The sequence below is a fragment of the Callionymus lyra genome, chromosome 1 (assembly GCF_982586985.1).
Source record: "Callionymus lyra chromosome 1, fCalLyr1.hap1.1, whole genome shotgun sequence".
Lineage (NCBI taxonomy): Eukaryota > Metazoa > Chordata > Actinopteri > Syngnathiformes > Callionymidae > Callionymus > Callionymus lyra.
In genome coordinates this window covers 24,993,306-25,010,085 of record NC_141818.1, presented here as the reverse complement: position 1 = coordinate 25,010,085, position 16,780 = coordinate 24,993,306, and the positions used below count along the sequence as shown (strand labels likewise).

Below are 16,780 nucleotides of genomic sequence, written 5' to 3'. Positions count from 1 at the left end.
TTCAAACCAGACACAAGCAACAAGGACTAGATTTTAAGCTTGGAACACAATTGGAAGGATTGTTAATAGAACAACAGATCTGACAACAAAGTAGTTAGTACAGGACATGTAAATAGAAAAAAACAATGAATGGCCTTTCCAAAAACAGGAAGTATCACCCCACATCCTATCCATCTGGATCCAGTAATAGCTTTGGAATTGGAAAATATTTTTCAGATGTTGACTTACTAATCATGAGTCCTGCTCCCTTCAGAGAAGCGTTAGAAAATCCAGCTTTCATCTATTAGAGCAGGATCTTTGGGGTTCATAGTCGCAGTGGAAACCGCAAATTCTCAATCCTGATAGAGTTTTTTTATTGGTTACACCTCAGCTATCTGGAATGTACTCAACATCCCTGGCATTATAAATCACCACAGCTTTGATTTCATCAGATGGAACGCTTTTAGGGGTGTGTGCAACTGCTGACTTTATCAACTTCAAACTTACTACAACAAGTAGTCAGTGAAAGGCATTTTTCAAATTTTGACAGGAACACATAGCAGTAACAAGTTAGACTATTAAGAATAAAGAAATAAAAATATTACTCTAAACATTAGACAAAAGCCAACATTAAAAGGCAACTAATGCGTTGATTTAAGTGTCTCTTAAATTGATCTTGGACCTCTATTGTACTCATCAGTATGTTTGGACAAAACTCTCTTTTAATAGAAATATTTACATTAGAAAATGTGCTTAAGCCCCACCCACTGAAAATGCGTCTGGAGATTAATGGGATGCATGTTTACCATAACATCAAGGTGTGTCACCGCCATTTTTTTCAGAAGTCCCCACCTCCAGGGGACTCGTTGTGTAAACAAAGCGTGATTACAGCTGGCATTATTATGAGAACTCTATAAAGTTACAACTCCAAAACATCGTCATGATCAGGGACATTTTGGAAAGGAAAAATTTGACACATGTGAGTAAGTTAAGAGATTTGGAGTTTTTAACATTAGTTGCCCTTTAAAATTAGATTAGAGAATTTTATTATTGCTATTGACTTGATTTTAGCTCCCCATCAACTGTACAGTAAAAAGTGTTTATATAGCTGTTTGACTTAAGTATAACCAGATGGGAAATCAGTTGAAGTATGTGTTTCACTCTATCGTTTGACTCACTTAAAGCTATTAGCTTTGCTTTATCATTGTGTTCTTGGCAAGAATCGCTAATATGGCTAATACAATAACATATAATAACTTATACAATACAAAAGTTTCTTCTTATGTATTCTGCGTGAATCAGAAAGCAAATCTAAACCCAACTATTTTTTCTACTGTAATATAATTTTCAGTGTCCTCTGACAAACCTCCTGGGAGTTTATGCTTGTGGCCAAAAAAAACATGAAGATTCAGGTTCCTAATGAAATAGTTTACTTAACAGCAGGTAACGGAGAAACTGTTGAAGAAAAATGATTTTAGAGATTTCTTTTTAAATCATAACCTACAGCTGGGACTGGGCAACCTGTGTTCATCCCAAAAAATGACATGAAAAGTCAGAATAAAATAAAATAAATACATAATACATTTTCTAAACATGCCTTTAAAAGAAATCCTAATTCATGTTTTCCCTCAAACAGCTCTATTTGCCTCCTCAATTGCCACATCTGGATATATTTTGACCATTTTCAGACTCAACAATGAAGTATTGCAAATATTTGGCAGTATTTTAACAGGACATTTTCTGTTCTTTTTCACCGTACTCCTCTCTTTTATGGCTCTTTTAAACACAGCTTAACGTTAAAAGCTGTTTTTTGTCTCTCTTTTTTTTATGTGACGTCAAGGGAAAGTCAAAACCAGTAAAACTTTAAAAGAAACATTGATACATTATATACTGTTACCAGTTACCAGTTTTAATGTTAGTCAAATTCAATAGCAGGACAACCATGTATGTCTGATAGCAGAGTGGTAAAAACATCAAACTATAAGATACATATTGTCTTTTCAGTTTAGTCTTTTAAAACATTTTTTTTTTACAAAAGATAGAATGGAGTGCCAAATTCTGGGGTGAAAAATTGGAACTGCACTGGATTGTAAAAAGTAATTTACACAAAAGTGTCATTGGATCACAATCTGACCCCTCAGTAAACCATGAATTCATCTGGCAGGATTGGATTAGAAATAATGCCACGTGTTTCAATGTTAGAAACAAGGATCCCTTGAGGAATTCTGGGATTTTAGTCAATTTGGCAGATTAGTCCTATCGATCTTCATGCTTTTTAGCTGCCCTGAACCTCAGGCAGAGCAAATGCAGCTCACAGCATGCGATTACAACTCCATTGGCCACTGAAGCTCCATGGTCTCAGAGGTACCTTTGAAGGAGAGAAAGACAGAGCATCAATTGTGTTCTTTTTCACTACAGGGGAGCAGTGGAGGTACAGAGTGGTGGGGAGCCGTAAGGTTTTGAATAATAGCCATTACTATTAAAAGGATGATGTCATAACACATTTGCAGTTCCAGTAACTGTAATCCTTTGGTGCAGGGGTGGATTCCCTTAAGGCAAGTTATTAAATAGGATTCAATAAGTAGTGTGTGAAAATGTTTGTGTTAATCTTGAACCTATAGTTCAGACAACTCAAACATTCTTATAGCTCTGTCCAACAAGTCAGATTATTTGCTTTATACGATTTGCTATTTTTAGTTTTCAGCCGGCTGTTCTTTTGCTTTTTGGAAAAAAACTCTCAGTGGGCCCTGTGTTGATCGCCTGCAGACTTTAAGATGTGAGAAGAGATGAATATGGTCAGTACAGCGCCAGTGTCAACATGGTTGCTGTGTTTTGGGAGCACTTAGCTGTCAATCACTCAAGGAACAGCGGGTGGAAAAGTAGAAATGGATTGATGTTAAGACCTTCTCACCAAGAAACCTGTCAGGCAGAAAACAAATGGTCAATTCTGTAAATATTTTAGAGGTCAGACGCACTTCAGGGATTCCATCTTAAATGGTTCTTCTTGATTGATTCATGGCTAGTTCAACTGATATGTGATGTTTTTAGCAGGCGTTAGATATTAAAAGACAACATTCACATAACTCAATTATTTGTCTTAAAGATGATGTTTCTGAATTTAGTAGTCACAAAATATGTCTAATACTCTAACATATTCGACGGATATGTTGGTTTAGCAACACTAAGATTTATAATCGAATAAAGTAGTTTTATAGAGCTAGATAAGTTAACGTGATAGGATGGATTGGATGGATGGGTGGTTCAGTAAGTTCCTAATTTGATTACGAGCCTGAAGGTGACAAAACCGTAAAGGTCAATGAGCTATTTCAAATCTTGAAAACTAAACTGATATGTCAAAGGCCTTGAATGAGGGAACGTGTTTTCTTTTCCATACAAGAACAACAAGTAATTGCACTAAAGTACAAAGCAGGAGATATGGAAATGTAGTAAGCAAAAAACCCAAGAAAGACACCGTGGAAATATATTAAACAGTTAAAAAAGACAGGCAGAGAGAGATGGAGATCGTGAAAAGAAAGTCTCTCGAAAGCCAAGACGAGAAAATGTGCACTGAAATGTGATGAAATGTATGTAGCACTTAGCTTCACTAGGACGACAGTGGGAGACGAGGAAAGACAGGTGTGTTTACTGCGTATAAAAGTGTTGGCAGCAGTAAGTAAAGCCGAGCAAAACCAAAAAAATAACTTGAAGAATGTACTCCCCCCAGTCACACTGATAAGCCCCTTAAGTTTTTTTGTGAGAATATACCCAAAAATCACCCTGCTCTATAAAAGCTACGCCAGTAAACTATTGAGTACAGTTAGAATCATTTATGATGATGAAACTTTTCCCTGTCCAATGATTGAGTGAAATGTTTACTGAATGAATGTTATCAATTAAAAGTAAAGAAAACTTTTTGAAGATATATATTGTCATTAACTGTGAGAAGAGTAAATCAAAAACCTTAATATGTAAAAGTAAAACACCTGGGGGTTCTACTTTTAATGTCAGATCTCACCCAATGAGAATACCTGGGGGTAACAGATCAGTTAGGTGGAGGGAGCGTAAGCCAACACAACCTCAGACCCTTGTTTCTTTGAGAAAACAAGTTCTTCCGACAAGTTAGTCTTGCCTGCTCCACCACATGTCCATAGAACACCTAAAAAACATAGAGGTCAAAGTGCAAACTGTAGCACCTGATTACTTCCCTCTGTTCATCTGGAATATAGTAAAATCAGGCGATTTTCAAGCTGAAGAACTCTGCTCAGCTCCAGGAACTTCTGTTTCCTTTCTGAGGAAGCAATAAAGACACGCTGCTGAACAAATAAATACAATTCAAAATGTGAATTAAATATAATATATACAGGCATTTATGACTGTATTCACAAATGTGTTTATTTATTTAAACATTTGGTTGTGCCTATACATTTATTCCTTTGTTTATTTAAAATTAAAATATTTATTTTCCTTCAAATTTCTTGTCTGTTTATGATGGAATCATCTGTTACCACACATCTATTCAAATGTGGTCAAAGTCAATTGGTTTATCCACAGAATATTATAAATAACATCTCATATATCTTCATGGCATTGAATGAGTCATAGTCTGTCATTTCTTAATTGTTACAAATGATAGAAGAGTATTGCAATTTAAACATATTATAAATCGGTAAACTTAGAAGTGAAGAAGTGTCATCATTCACCTGTATGTCTCCTCGCCACTGCTACATTATATACATGGCAATACGATTATAGCTTTGTTGTTCATTGGTTCATACATTGCAGAATGTAGTGTTCTTCTACACTATTCTGGACATTATAAGACACCACATGGTTGCCAGAATTAAATCTTGAACAACCAGAACCATCTATAAAAAGGTTGATCTAGTGAATTATTTTTATTAATTCTAAAAATAACCACATTTTCTTCAATCAGTATTCCAGGGGAACCCAAAAAGATCTCAGTTCATTTCATTAGGATGATGTTACCTGCAACCATCAAGAGTGCAAGTGTCTTCCAAATGAAAGCTTGTAAAAATGATCCCCGCAGGCCAATATGCACCCTGTGATGATGTGGTCATGTCTGGACATGAGTTTCCACAGAAATACTCTGGTGGGTTGGTGTAGCTTGATTAAGTAAACTTAAAATCACAAGGTGTGAGGAAACAAAAGTCATAAATGTCTGGTGAGATGTTTTTTTTATTGAAAAGCTTTTTCCAGCTTGACTGTTTACATAATGCACCTTTACCTCCTACTTAGTCTCCTTCAGGTAGTTATTTCTACCTGTTTCATTTTGAGAACTACCTACACACACGCAAAGCAAAAAGAAAAGGTTAGTCATTTAATCAGGATGTGAGAAATATACGGGATTTTTTGTGACCATAAGACATACTGTTGAAGATCATGTATTGATATATATATATACAGTAGATCCAGATTGTAGTATTTGTATACCACATGTGTCTGTGTTTTTCTTCTGACTTATTAAAATCCAGTGATGGGTACCATTTACATATACAGCCCATCACTTATATAAATATTAGTGAGTACACCCCTAATGTATTTGTTTGCAGGGCTGACCCAAAAGCAGACAAAGTCAAAAAGAAAATATTACTTTAGTCCAAAACAAATTATTCCAAGATGTATTAAACAGAAATCCAGTAAATCAAAAATGATTGTCAAAGCGAAGGTGTCTCGTCTTCAGTCATCTGTAGGCTCGTTTTTATGTAGAGAACAATTTTCAGAAGTAAATAAATTCAAGTCTATGTTCCTTCTGCTCTTCTCCTATTCTTTCTGTAGCTCATTAAATCTTTGACAATCTTATTAAATAGTCCTTCTCCTCCGTTGTCCCACTGTGTTGCTGTATAATATTAATACAACAACAATTGACAGTTGTTCCCACAATCCTATATTACATTAATATGTAAAGGTTCAAATTCCTGTTCTTTTGGTCCAAATACCAATCAACACTCAGAAGTTGGCAGTTACATTTCAGCAGGGGCCATATTATATAATATGACTGTTGTAAGTCATGAAGTCAAGAGAAGTAATGAATTAATCAAAGGAGCTTAAATATGACGGGAATCTTCGTTTTTTTTTAAAGAATAAAAACTAGATAACATATCCAATGTTTCTTGCCTGATTGTGCTGCATATGGACTGGCATTTCATGTTTTTCAGCAAGTCTGGAAATTGAACTACACTGCCACCTGTCGTCCATGCAGAGAAGCTTTTATGTTTCTATGATGAAGAACATATTATTTTCCCTTCACTTAACGAAAAAAAAGAAAGTTACAACTTTTTGGATTTCATATATTTTGTAGTAAAGAAATTCAATTTAAAAGATTAGGTGTAGTTAAAAAAGAATACATAATCTAATGTAGTCTGTTATATATAATTTGTAAATATAATTTAAAATAAATGTATTATCTGAAAATAATTTACAAAAATGGATCAACAAAAGAAAGAAAAGAGACAGAAAAAGTTCTCAAATAAAGATCTGTAATGACCGAAATTAGTTGAAAGACTAATAGATAACCATGAGAAAACATTTATACATGATCAACATAAATACATCCAGAGACCCCCTGACCGTACTTTGCACATGTCTGATATTTATTCATGGTTCATTGTGATGTTGAAAGGTTTTTTTTTTCTCTAGTATGTGTGCCTTCAGAAAAGATAAGAAAAACGAATGTATGCAACACCGCATACGTGAACCTATTCTGTAGTCCGGAGCCAGAGTTAGAGGGAAGACTTAATGATGGGGTTCAGATTTTTGAATTATGTGTTTTAAATATACCTTAGCTTAACCTAGCTTGAACCGTTTTTCCAGTCTTGCATCCCTTTCCTTTACAAATAATAGTTCTGCTGAACTAATGGGATTTTCCAATATGTGTACTTTTTTTCAGACTTTACTCCACTCTAGCAACAAAGAAGGATCTGTCCTAATAGTGTGGGAATCTTTTTTTTCTCTTTTTTTATCTACAGTTAAGAGTGGTTGTGAGAGTTGAATCATCACATGAGTGTTGTCAGATCTTCTGCCAGAATTTATTCAGGGTTAAAAACACTCAAGCAAAGGTTGTTGATGCAACGGCATCATTTGGAAACTACAGAAAGAGACAACGTTTTAATTGTTAGGACACATTAACTCACCAAATATAGACTTTTTCCTCAGAAGAAATTTGCTTTATGCAGAATTACAGAAACTGGGACTAATCTACATTGTGTACAGTATACAGCATATGAATGAACCTTGGTCTCCTTTACAACTTTTTGAAATAAAAAAATAAAATAAAAGCTTTTTAATCAATCAAAAACCAGCATCTGTGCTAAAATGAAAACTAAAAGATATATTTGTGACAGTCATTCATCCAGGTAACCAAACTCTAGCAAAATATAAGCTACCAAAACCAAAAAATAGGCTGAAAATTGGAAAAATAAATGAAAATAATAACACATTCTGAATTAAGTTAAAAATTGGGCTACTGGTTTCTTATGTAATGATCAGCTCTCTGTCTTGTTTCTCTTGGAATCGAATAGGCTTTCAGACAACAGACCATGCCTTGAGTCATGGCACCAAGTTGTTGAGTTGTTCCGTTGAGCAAACTTTTCCCTTGTTTTGAATACATGGCTTTGCTAAAGAAGGAAACCGACGCAGGAATGAGTTTAAGAGAAAATCCTTTTTTTTGTGAAATGTGCAAAGTCAGGTAAATCAATTGATGAGTTCATGGACACAGAGCAAAGGCTATAGGTAACATTATAACAAAATGGCCCATCTTTTGTAGCATAGTTTTTTAAGCTACATGCTTATCATTTAAATTGTGTATTATTGTATTGTTATTAAGTTACTTAAGATATGATGAATTTATCTTAGTAATTAGTTAATAATCTGTAAAATGTAATTCATAACATTGGATATATTCCAAAATCAAACCAATGCTTAAGTCTCTCATGATAGATTCCAGAGCGCACACAGTTTACTGTGAACTCCTGTTGTGTTATCAGTTTTATCTTGATCTTTAAAATATATACTTTATTGAATATTGTTTTGATTGTTTAAGCCCTTTGTGACCCTGGTCTGGAAAAGCGCTATACAAATAAAAATTACTTACTTACTTACACTCAAACAGCTTGCGATATTTAGCAGGAGTACATTCGGAGTACTTCCTGTTTATAGCATCGTTAATCTTTTAACATCTGCCACAAACAAGCGTAAAATATAGACTTATTTAAGTTTTTCCGTAACAATTCTTCTTACCGTGGCTTCAATACATGAGGGACATTATGGACAAGCAGTATGGAGGCATATGAAAATATGGAAATTTAAGCAACTTTTTGGTGGAATTTCATCCCTGGGCACTCGGTCGCTTTATTAAAATGCATACAGATTTTTGCTGGTAATAAAAGGAACAGATTACTCTGAAAAAAATAACCTTAGTCGACATGAATTTTGGGTGAACTATGAAGTTGAGTTCATTTTAAGAACCATCTGATAATCCCTTTTGTTACTTTTGTTACTTTGGAGATTTTTGATTTACTTGAAAAGTGTTCAGGAAAGGAATACGGTACAAGGTATTCTGATGCTTTTCATGTTATGAACTGGTTTTTCTGGGCCATTTCCTATATTAAGTTTTCAACAGGATATGGTGAGGGAATCCCCAGGTGAATATTGGTTCCTACCTTGGAGGCTAACATAAATCGTAATGACAAACACTCATCAGTCACAAAATTAAAGGTCAGACTAGGACTTCTGCTTTCAATGTGGAAAACACATTAAATGTCGACTCTTTGTGGAGATACGGTGTAAGTTTCTCACTGACAATTATAAGGATATGATTCACGGCACGAATGTCTGTTACAAAACAACGTGTATTTGCACCCTGCATTAACCCATCCAGGTGGAAAAAATATAAATGTAGTGCCTTAAATCTCAAAATATGTGAGTTAATTAATGAGACCAGGGCACAAGTTATGATTTTTGCAAAACATTGAGTATGAAATTATCTTCTTTGTCCAGTATTCAGTCATATCCTGTCACCAAATATATGAATAAGTTAAAACAAGACAGATTCTCTGATGAGTACATTAAAATACCATGCAAGAAAATAACTGAAACCCATTAACGAATCCAGCTTAAAAACAACATCACGGTACAGTCAGTCTGATAAAGTATATTTTTAAATAAGATTTAAGAAAAGTCAGAGACTCAGACAGTCCCATCTTCCCTGACAGGCTGTTTTAAATTCATTCATTTAAGCATTGACTCTGGAACAGTCCATTGGCAAGATTTAAAAGTAATCGGAAAATATTTTCATCCAATTCTAAAATGTACAGTTTTTGGCCAGGCTGTTGAGTTTGGACCAACAAGACGTGAGAGAGTGATTTTTGGGAGATATTAGAGAGATATTAGAGAGCTAGAGAGGCAAGAGTTTTAAGGTAGGGTTTGTTGACGAATGGTTTGTTTTTTACACATCTTTTTAAACTGTTGCAAGTCAGGCCCTTCACCCTGAGTGTGAGTAACCATTGGTCCCTTGACAACGTTTTTAAAAGAGTGCAGTCCTTTGTTAGCATCAACTTGTTTGTTGCATTTATTTTGCCACAAAACGGCAAATCAACTTCCATGATTATCATTCAGCATTTTTATTCTAAGAGAAATATAACTCACTAACTATTCTTGAAGTAGCTTGAGTTGAAAAAGGTGGATAAGGGTATTGATTTGAAAGCTTCCTTAGCTAATTTCCCAATTCATTTTTGGTAAACATTATTTTATTAGACAGAAAGACATGTCAATAAAACAGCCATTATTAAAACATAATTATGTCATGTGTTTTTAGGGCATACAAAAATGCATTAAAAACAATTCTTTTTAAACCTTGAACCAGTTCTCAAGAGATTCAGGAACACTGGCATGTTGTGGAGAAGTGTCATTTTCTGGAGGTGAGGTGTCTCGGTCAAGTCTTGACTGAGAGCATAGGAACTGATCTGATGAAGGTTAGTGCTGTTAAACAATGGTCGTTGCCTAACACTCCGAAAGAGCTCAGAACCTTTCTAGTGTTCTTAGGTCATCACAGAAGATTTTATTGAAGGGTTCTAGCCACAGCAATACAGCAATTATTCATAAAAATAAAAATAAAATATGAACAAGAACAAAGAGAAATAAATAGAAAGAACAAGATGATACAATGACTTCCGCTTCCGGTGAGCCTTTGATCGGCGGCTTGAACGTAAGCTCCTGCAATAATTGCCAAAAACAGTCGTTTTAACGACTACTTGTCCGGATTTTATGCTCATATCACTTAAGATATGTATCAAGCATCTATGATCTATGATCGTGATGCTCTTTTCAACATCAGAGAGTCGATGGAGGACTTCACTCGCGACAGTTACCAACGTCCGGTGAACGTGTTTCCGGCTCCGCTTCTCATCGACTCGGACTCTGTGGAATATCGTTTGATCTCTCGGGTACCGGGCGATTTCCACAAGCGATCGAGTTGGGCTGGAGTACAGGTCAGGATGAGACGCGCAGTCGCGATCGCTCGGAACAACTCTGACGTCATCGAACGTCATCGATGTTTGATCGACATTCCTCTCGCTGAAGAGAATGATGACACATCAGCGCTGCCGTCTGTCCAGACCTCAACGAAAGGTGGTAAGATTTTTTCATTTCCTCTATTTAATTCGGCTTTTACTACGGAGTTGAATGTCAGTGACAGCTGGTACCCACGTGACCGCTGTTCGCTTCAAAAGATCTCGCTCTGCGCGCCTGTCAGTGACGCGGCGTCGTCAGTGACGTCATCGGTGCTGAATGTGGGACTTCTTAATGTTCGCTCCATTACTAATCCTTTATTCTTAATGATCTTTTCACAAGAGTTAATTTGGATTTATTATGTCTTTCTGAGACTTGGCAAAGAGAGGAAGAGTTTATTCATCTGAACGAATTCTGTCCAGTAGGGAGCGCTGTTCTGGGGAAGCCTCGCCTCTCTGGTCGTGGGGGAGGTCTTGCTACTGTTTTTAGGGAGAGTTGTTCTTGCAAAGTGATTCAGACACAGGAATTCACTTCTTTTGAATCTCAGATGATCTTGGTTGGTTCTACAAGACCTTTCTATTGTGTGTCAATCTACCGCCCGCCTGGTCCTGCGGCGGTGTTCTTGAAAGACTTTAGTGACTTCTTATCTTCCATTATTCAAATCTGTTCTTATTCTTGGAGACTTTAATCTTCATGTTGATGACGTCACATCTTGTTCTGCTAAAGAACTTTTAACTTTAACTGAAGCCTTTAATTTTTAGCAGCATGTTTCTGAACCCACTCATCAAAAAGGCCACATTTTAGACTTAGTTTTTACTCTTGGCCTGGCCATTTCTAATGTATCTGTACATGATGTCCATCTGAGTGATCATTCTCTTGTCTTGTTTAACCTGGACTTCATCCCTGAACCTAAGCCTTTGAAAGTTAGGTCTCAGAGGCGTGTCATCTCAGCCGATACTGCAGACAGTTTTTCTGCTATGTTTGACCGTCTTTCCTTTGATGACTGCCCAGACGTGGACAGTTTGATTCACTGTTTCACTGGTCATTGTGTTGAAATACTGGATCAAGTGGCACCTGTTAAATCGAACTTGAAAATTCAGAAAAAACGGTGCCCTTGGACAAATGAAGATCTCCTGAGTCTGAAGAGACTTTGTCGAAAGACTGAGCGTCTCTGGAAGTCCACTAAACTTGAGGTGCACAGACTTCACCTCAGGGATCTGTTGACTTCTTACAATGAGATGGTAGAAACTGCTAGATCTGATTACATCAGAAAACTGGTAGCAGCAAATAGGAAAAACCCCAAAGTTTTGTTTGACACGATTAATTCTCTTGTGTCTCCTGCTCCTCAAATCACGCCTGTCTTCTGTGAAGCTGACAGCAATGCATTGTTGAGATTTTTCATTGACAAAATTAAATTGATCAAAGAGAAAATCTCTCCCCCTTTGTTTGGAACCCCTACTGTCTCTGAGCCCATCTCCTCCTCTTGGTCCTCCTTCACTGCTGTATCTTTGGGTGATATTTCAGCACTAGTGAACAAGATGAAACCATCCTCTTGCTCAGATGACGTCCTTCCTTGTAGGCTTTTTATCAAAGTATTTGATGTAATTGGCCCCTGGGTTACCAATATGGTGAACCTCTCCCTTTCCACAGGGGTTTTTCCCAATGCATTTAAACATGCCATTGTGGAGCCTCTGCTCAAAAAACCAGGCTTAGACCCAACTGACCTCAGTAATTTCAGGCCTATTTCTAAGCTCCCTTTCTTGTCCAAGATCTTGGAGAAGGTGGTGTCTGAGCAGCTGTCTTTGTTCCTGGATCAGAGCGACATCCATGAGAAGTTTCAGTCTGGCTTCCGTAAACATCACTCTACGGAGACAGCTTTATTGAAAGTGTCCAGTGACATCATGATGTCGGCTGACTCGGGTAAATTCACTGTTCTGGTGCTCTTGGATCTGTCCTCAGCCTTTGACACAGTTGATCACCAGATCCTGCTGAGAAGACTAAGGGATGAAGTGGGACTGTCTGGGTCTGTGTTAGAATGGTTCTCATCTTACCTTTCTGGGCACAGTTTTAGTGTATCTGCCAATCAAATGAGGTCTGAATCGGCAGATCTGTTGTGTGGAGTCCCTCAAGGTTCTGTTCTGGGTCCTTTATTGTTTTTGCTGTACTTGATTCCCCTCGGTAAAATCATTCAGAGATTTCCAGATGTTTCTTATCACATTTTTGCTGATGACATCCAGCTCTACTGCTCTTTTGACCCAACTGAGCCCCATAGGCTGAACAGCTTAGTCAATTGTTTGCTAGAAATCAAACAATGGCTGAGTGAAAACACTTTACAGCTAAATGTGGACAAAACTGAAACTCTGGTGATTGCTCCTGATGATAAGGTTCCAGGGTTGAGTCAGTACTTGGGTGACTTAGGTCAGTCTGTCAAACTGAGTCTGAGAAACCTGGGTGTTGTATTTGATAAATACATGTCTCTTGTTCGACATTGCAGAAAACTGACCAGAAACTGTTTCCTTCAACTGAGAAAAATCTCTAAACTTAGGAAAATGTTGTCGGAACATGATCTGGAGCTTGTAATCCATGCGTTTGTTTCTTCTCGTCTGGACTATTGTAACAGTTTGTTTTCATGTCTTAACAAGAAGGAGCTGTCTCGTCTGCAGTTGATTCAGAACTCTGCAGCGAGAATTCTGACCCGCTCAAGTAGAAGAACTCACATTTCTCCTATCCTTAAAACTCTTCACTGGCTTCCAGTTTCTTTCAGGATCAACTTTAAAATTCTGGTTCTTACTTTCAGAGCTATTCATGGTCAGGCTCCTCCTTACATCACTGATCTGATCCAGCCTTACACCCCAGCTCGGGCTCTGAGGTCTGTGGATCAGAATCTACTTATGGTTCCACGCACACGGCTCAGGACCAGAGAAGAGAAATCTTTTCAGGCTGTTGCTCCTAAGCTTTGGAACGATCTTCCTCTCTCTTTGCGCTTGATGGAGTCTACTGACTCCTTTAAGAAACACCTTAAGACGTTTCTATTTGTTCAGGCTTTTCCTTGAATTTCTCAAACTCCTGTGTTGTTCTCAGTATTATCTTGATCTTTAAAGTATGTACTTTTTTGAGTATTGTTTTGATTGTCTAAGCGCTTTGTGACCCTGGTCTCGAAAAGCGCTATATAAATAAATATTACTTAATTACTTACTTACTTACTTACAATCTAAGTCTAAAGATAAAGAACATTGATTGCTTGGGAGCAGCTGAAAGAGAAACTAATGAGTGCTCCTATTTTTTAGTAGAGCAGAGGTCGACAACCCAAGGCTCTTTAGCGCTGTATTGGCCAAGAGTTTGTTATTGTTGAGAAGAGCAAATACCCTTCCTCTTGATGAAACTACATTGGAAAGGGCAGGAGAACAATGCTGTGATACAGACAGACTTGTCTTGGAAGAGGGTGGTTATGAGGGTGAGCCAGAGAGATTTGCTTCTAGTTGGGAAGGGGAAAGGGATGACATTGAAAAGCCTATTCCACTTCAGGCAGGAAGGCACCAAAATCCTTTGATGTTACCCCAATTATCGTGCAATACTGACCTGTAAATATAGGAGCACTCTTGTTGGTATGAGAAAAAAACCTAAGTCATCGAGGATGTTGACTGAGGAGTAAGTAGCCAGGTCAACCTGGGGTTGGAGTTACCTTCCTTTGTTGGGGTGGGGCGCTGTTTCTCCACGTTTGAGATAGGTCAGTGAATAAGATTGTCGGAAGTCTCGTAAAGCTACAAAGAGATTGTGCTGAGAGCAGGAATCGCGAGCATGACTTTCGGCAAAGAAATGTAAGATGAGAGTCTAAAAAGTTCAAGTTGGAATTGATACAAAATGTTAGTATGATTGATTTTGTATGTACTGTATATGTTCGGCTCCTGTGACTTCAGAGTGGACATTGGTGGATCCGCGTGTGAACTTGAAGGAGAGAGTGAGTGTTCATTTATCTTCTTTACCATGTTGATTGTGATGTGTTAAAGTTGGGGCACGGAAAGCAAATTCCAGGACACACATGGGTATGGGCCCGAAGAAGGCACTGACAGCCGAAAAGGGCAACGATATCAAGAGATGTCTGGACTTCTTGTAGGAGGACATTTCTGTTCAACTGCAGCAGAAATCTATCCTCGATCTGGTGAAGGAGGTACTCCGCATACAGAACGCAGAGAGGGACCGGTGTCATCATTAGATTCATCAACAGAAAGCACAAAACTGCACTGTTAAAGCAAGGAAGGAAACTAAAAGGATCAAACGTATTCATAAATGAACATCTAACAAAACGAAACGCCGATATTGGCAGAAAAGCAGGCTTATTAAAAAAACAGGGGAAAATCCAACACACATGGACCTCAAATTGTAAAGTTTTCATCAAACTAAATGGGACACCGTAACAAGCCAAAGTTCTGTTGATCAGGGACATCGAGGAACTGGACAAATACATAATATAAGGTACGACAACTCATAATCAAAACATCACCATGACACAGTCTGGAAGAATTCATTCATCAACATCTGGAGACAATAGAGACATCATTCAAAGGGTCGCTGATAATGAAAAAAACGTGAACTGAGAACATTTCTATACACGGACCATAATTCACTAGACTTGGTGCATGATATAGACCCGGACAATCATTTCTTCTCCAACATCAACAACAATTGCTACTATTACACAGACGAACAGTACAAACAGACCATCAAAATGGACAGCAAATTATCAATCATCCATTTCAAAAGTTGCCAAAGTCGGTATGCAAACTTTGGCAATATCAAGGAATATCTAAGTATATTTAAAAAAAAATTAAAAATAATTGCTATATCAGAAACATGGATCAATGCAGACAAAATAATGGATTTTGAATTTGATGGATATTAATTTAACTGTGTAAACCGAAAGAGTGGAGGAGAAGTGGCTGTGACTGTGGATGTGGATGAACACTTGAATTATAAAGGATTGAGAACTTATTGGAATGTATAACTATTGAAATATGTGAAGAAAAAAGCAAAAATGTTATAATCAGCTGTATATACAGAGCACCAGGCTTTAGAAGCATTCAAGGACTGGATTGGGAAATGTTTCAAAAACAAATCAAAAAGTTGTTTTCATTTGTGGTGACTTAAATATTGATCTGCTTAATCCAAATAAGCACAAAATGACAGACGAATTCATCAATGCAACGTACAGCATGGGTTTACATCCAAAAATCACCAGACCTAGTAGAATCACATCCCATTGTGCCACCTTAATCGATAACATATACATCGATGATATTGAAAATAATACAGTTAGCGGACTATTAATCAATGACATCAGTGACCACCTACCAGTATTTTTAAAGTATAACAACAACCACCAGAGAAATCAGCCAGAGGAAAACTTCAAATACCAACGAGTAAGGACAGAGGAAACCATGAATTAATTAAAGAATGATTTACTGGCACACAATTAGGAAAAGGTATATAAAGAAAATGATACTGATGTTGTATATGAAACTTTTTTTTATGAATATTCACATCACTATATGATAAAAATTGTCCAATAAATCAATACTACAGAAAACAAAAATAAATAGATTGACCATGGTGCACAAAGGGATTACAAAATGCCTGTAAAAAGAAAATACATTATAAAGAGAATTCATAAAGCAAAGGACTATAGAGGCAGAAAATGAATATAAAAAAATATAAGAATACGTTAACCAATATTATAAGGGTGTGTAGGAAGGAATACTACAGTGAAATATTATATAGTAACATGAACAATATTGAAGGAATGTGGGACACATTAAACAGTATTAATAAAAATGGTGCCAAACAACAGAGCTATCCTAAATATTTTACTGATGACAGTATTAAAAAGGAAAATATGGACGATGTGGTCAACGGTTTTAATAATTTTTGTGAATGTTGGACCAAACCTGTCCTTCCTGATGCATTGTTACCAGACAGCTAAAGTTGTGCCGCTATATAAAGCTGGGGCTAGACACCACTTCAAAAATTTCAGGCCTGTTTCTTCACTTACAAAATTCTCCAAAATCCTAGAAAAACGATTCAACAACAGATAAGATAATTTCATCAACGAACATAAATTACTTTCAGAAAGCCACTATGGATTTAGAGCAAACCGTTCAACATCACTAGCATGGAAAGAATCAATAGAGGAGATCACAAACTGCACTCAGGAGGGGTTTTCATAGACTTGAAAAAAGCTTTTGACACTATTAATTATAACATATTAATAAATAAACTTGAA

General features: G+C 36.8%; 1 pseudogene; it reads left to right on the top strand.

The window, feature by feature from the left end:
• The first annotated feature begins 14,301 nt into the window (after positions 1–14,301).
• On the top strand, positions 14,302–15,947 carry LOC148088635 (uncharacterized; annotated as a pseudogene).
• The last annotated feature ends 833 nt before the right edge of the window (positions 15,948–16,780 follow it).